At 45.6% G+C, this 4,662-nt stretch overlaps 1 long non-coding RNA gene across 1 annotated transcript; it reads right to left on the reverse strand.

Moving 5' to 3' along the window:
• Positions 1-936: 936 nt before the first annotated feature.
• On the reverse strand, positions 937-4,440 carry LOC130276891 (uncharacterized). Its single transcript, XR_008845283.1, has 3 exons — positions 4,289-4,440; positions 2,922-3,000; positions 937-1,056 (listed from the first exon to the last, which is right to left on the reverse strand). It is a non-coding gene; the product is annotated as an uncharacterized LOC130276891 (long non-coding RNA).
• Positions 4,441-4,662: the final 222 nt, after the last annotated feature.

Below are 4,662 nucleotides of genomic sequence, written 5' to 3' on the forward strand. Positions count from 1 at the left end.
TTCCAAATGCTAGCCAGTGTAGTACCCTTTAACCATTGGTCTACGTGTTATTCTAACCCCTAAACCTACATTAATGTATACTGATGGGGTGTCCCGGTACCGTATTGCATCCACTACCTAATGTAGAGGTCCCCAAATTCAGAGTAACTACGTTCAGATAGGGTTCCTCAGGTGGGACTGCCCCTAGTCACCTCTCCTTAAGTCCAACTTTAATGTTCATAAATGTATATATTAATAATTATATCTATATTGTATAGAAATGTATAGTACTTACCTTGTTCAGCGTCGCCAGACCTTCGGACATGTGACCATGCTAGTAACCTCTATGGTATGGTGCAGGACCTTAGGAGGTCCTTGGGTCACGTGTTACCCACAAATCTCTGTGAAGGTGATTGACATCCGTTTGGACCAATTAGCGTTAGTCCAGCCACTGCCCATATAAGGGAGCTGCGTCCAATTATCGCTCTCTTGGGTTGCTGCTCTCGTGGATGCCAGACTAACAGGACGGTGTGCTACGCAACTTTCAAAGACACGCTAGGCCTCAGAACCTACAGCCTCAGCAGAACCATAAATCGTGAGGTTTACTCTAATCCCTGCTAATGCTAGTACAAAAAAGGAAAAAAAGGTTTATTAGCTCACCACTTGCTGAGGGCATCAATGGATAGATGTGCGGTAGTCATGCGGTCATCATGCGGTTTGGAGCACGGTTTGGAGCACGGACAGCGCAGGCCGTATCCCGGGAAGTACAGATCAAAAGGAGTAAAGGTAAGGGGTCCAGCTCACAAAAATAGGTAAAACTTAACTTTTACTTCACATAGTTAAAAACATGGAACAAAAAGAAAACAACAAAAACCCCAAGGGTATGCTAAAATGAACGCCAACGCGTTTCAGACTTGCTAGGAGTTCTTAGTCATGGCAAGTAATGCAGGTAAAAGAAAGGTTTTTATACATATGTACCTGAGTATGGAAGAGTGGCTCCCACAGACATCGGCGTCGGATGTCAGTTCCTGTGGAGCCTGGCCATAGAAGTTAATTGCCGCCAGGTGGGGAAACACCCTGATGTAAAACAAGTAAGTAAACTAACAACCATGTAGTAGTTCATAGCAACCAGTGTCACAGCAAACAAAATACGATACAAAGGCCTGAGAACCAAGAGCACAGCGTATGCGGTACGCATCAACTATAGTATGTTCGTATGGATGGAAAACATTATACCAAGATGCAACACCGCATATTGTGTATAAGTGCCAGTAATCGCATGAGTCATCATATAACAAAGTTGTAATATATATCGTCCATCATCAGATCACAAATAGAAAGCAAAACAAATGGAAAAATAAATAAAAAATATACAGATATAAAATAAATTAAATTAGATGATAAACACAGTGTCTTAGATCATCTATAATAGATGGGAGTTGTAGTCCAGGGGCTGAGGTGCAGATCGCACCGGGTCATTCTGCAGAGACCCGCTGCGATCCGCATTTATTAACTAAGCTGGCGGTACATGCGTCTACACTGTGCTACCACTGGCTTCTATATGGACTGTCATAATTCATAATCCCCACCACCGGGAGAGGGGAGCTCTGATTGGTCAATAGCTATTCTCCAATCAGAGCTACCGTGTTCCGGCCGGGATTATGAATTATGACAGCTGTATATAGAAGCCGACAGCGCAGTGGAGACACATGTACCGCCGGTGTAATGAAGAAAACTATGCCCTGTAGCGGAATGTGACCCTCCGCATAGGGACACAGTTTTCTTCTTACAGCCCACTCCCTCTCACTCCACCCCCGATACCCTCCATCAAGGGGATGGGGAGCAGTGGCGTTGCTAGGGTTGGTGTCACCCGGTGCGGTAGAAAATGGTGTCACCCCCATACCTCCCCCCCCCCTCAGTAAGTTTTTAGCCTGTTGTGACAGATACCACTGGTGTAGCGCACTGTGAGAAATTCCAGTATAATAATCAGATATACCAGCTGCCACAGAATGGGAAAGTGTTAAAGAAGTTTTCACCATTTAAATATACAGCTCCCAGAATTACCTAAAGGGGTACTCCACTGGAAAACATTTACTTTTATATCAACTGGTGCCAGAAAGTTAAACAGATTTTTAAATTACTTCTATTTAAAATCTTAATCCTTACGGTACTTATAAGCTGTTGTATTCTCCACAGGAAGTTGTGTAGTTCTTTCCAGTCTGTCCACAGTGCTCTGTCTGTCCATGTTAGGAACTGTCCAGAGCAGGATAGGTTTGCAATGGGGATTTGCTCCTACTATGGACAGTTCTTGACATGGACAGAGGTGTCAGCACAGAGCACTGTGGCCAGACAGAAAATAAATTAAAAAAGAAAAGAACTTCCTGTGAATTGCTTATACAGCAGCTAATAAGTACTGGAAGGATTAAGATTTTTAAGTATAAGTAATTTATAAATCTGTTTAACTTTGTAGCACCAGTTGATAATTTTTTTTTTTCCAGTAGAGTACCCCTTTATGCAGTGGTGAGGTTATGCTGGGAATTGAGATTCACTCACCATAACTGTAGAACTGACAAGTGACTACAGCTCTGATAGGACATAGTAAGGAGAATACACAATGATATCAGTGACTACAGGTGACGTCTTCTCTATAGTGAGGAGAATACACAATGATATCAGTGACTACAGGTGACGTCTTCTCTATAGTGAGGAGAATACACAATGATATCAGTGACTACAGGTGACGTCTTCTCTATAGTGAGGAGAATACACAATGATATCAGTGACTACAGGTGACGTCTTCTCTATAGTGAGGAGAATACACAATGATATCAGTGACTACAGGTGACGTCTTCTCTATAGTGAGGAGAATACACAATGATATCAGTGACTACAGGTGATGTCTTCTCTATAGTCTTACCTTATCTAATTCAGATGGTACATACCGCCGGGTCCAGCTAAAACTTCTCTCTGTAGAATGTGACACCCAGACGTCTCCTCTCTATGTCAGCGCATTCTCATCCTCTACATGAAAACAAGTGTTAATATAAACCTGCCAGACACTGTATCCTCTAAATATAATACTACTATACACTATACTCTGATTATAAACCTTCCATACACCGTACCCGCTGAATATAATACTACCACACACTGTACATTCTGAATATAATACCAACACATACTGTACACTCTGAATATAAATCTGCCACATACTGTACACTCTGAATATAAATCTGCCACATACTGTACCCTCTGAATATAAATCTGGTAGTGTTGCTAGTGGATGATGGGGGTGCTAGTACTAGGGGGGTGTTGCTGGAGGATGATGAGGGTGCTACTGGCCATCCCCCCTGGCAGTATCACCCCCATCATCCATCGGCAGGATCGTCCTCCTGGCAGGAGCACCCCCATCATCCACCATCAGGATCTGCTGATGGAGATGCTGCTGCTGGGGGGGTTTGCTGGTGGATGATGAGGGTGCTACTGCCAGGGGGGAGCATTAGGTAGGCAGCAGTTCCCCCACTTAAGGTAGGTAGCAGTTCCCCCACATTAGGTAGGTAACAGTTACCCCACATTAGGTAGCATAGATTCCCCACATTTGGTACCAGTTACCCCACATTAGGTAGTAATTTCTCCACATTAGGTAGCACAGATTCCACACATTAGGTAGCACAGATTCCACACATTAGGTAGCACAGATTCCCCTCATTAGGTAGCAGTTTTCCCACATTAGGTAGCAGTTTCCTCACATTAGGTAGCATAGATTCCCCACATTTGGTAGTAGTTTCCCCCCATTAGGCCGCAGGTTCCCTTGCATGTTCCCCACAATAGGTCAAAGTCTCCCCACATTAGATCGCTGGTTCAAACAAACCCCCTCCCCCCCTCCCCCCACACAAAAAAAACCACACACAACACAGAGACACACACAGATAGATAGAGAGAGAGACACACACACACAGTCGGAGATACACACACTCACAGACAGACAGAGAGACACACAGACTGAGTCACACACAGTCACACACACACAGTCACACACAGACACACACACACTCAGAGTCACATACAGACAGAGAGTCACACACAGACAGAGAAAGCAACAGACAGACACACACAAACACACACACATACACACACAGACAGAGAGACACACACACACAAAGACAGTCACACACACAGTCACACAGTCACACAGTCACACACACAGACAGAGTCACACACACACACAGAGAGTCACACACACAGAGTCACACACACACACAGAGACTCACAAACAGAGATAGAGTGAGACAGACACACAATCACTTACCCATCCAGCGCAGCGCTCCTTCTCTCCGGCGCTCTGCGAGTGACATCACGTCCTCCTGCGCGGCTCTGTGGAGTGACGTCGGGCCGGCACAACAGAAGACGTGGGGGCGCAGGCCGGTTCACTGTGCAGGTGACGGGGGGAGGGGTGCTTCTACTACTACGGAGACAAGTGAGACAGCGCAAAAGTGAGGACGGAGGGGAGGGGTGCTATTACAGAGGCAGCGCAAGTGAGGAGCGGGGGCGTACCTGGTGTCACCCCATCAGGATGGTGTCACCCGGTGCGGGCCGCACCCCCCGCACCCCGGTCGCAACGCCACTGATGGGGAGAAACACTTATATAGATTATAAATGCAGATCGCAGCAGATCTCCAGAGA

The sequence above is a fragment of the Hyla sarda genome, chromosome 6, assembly GCF_029499605.1.
Source record: "Hyla sarda isolate aHylSar1 chromosome 6, aHylSar1.hap1, whole genome shotgun sequence".
Lineage (NCBI taxonomy): Eukaryota > Metazoa > Chordata > Amphibia > Anura > Hylidae > Hyla > Hyla sarda.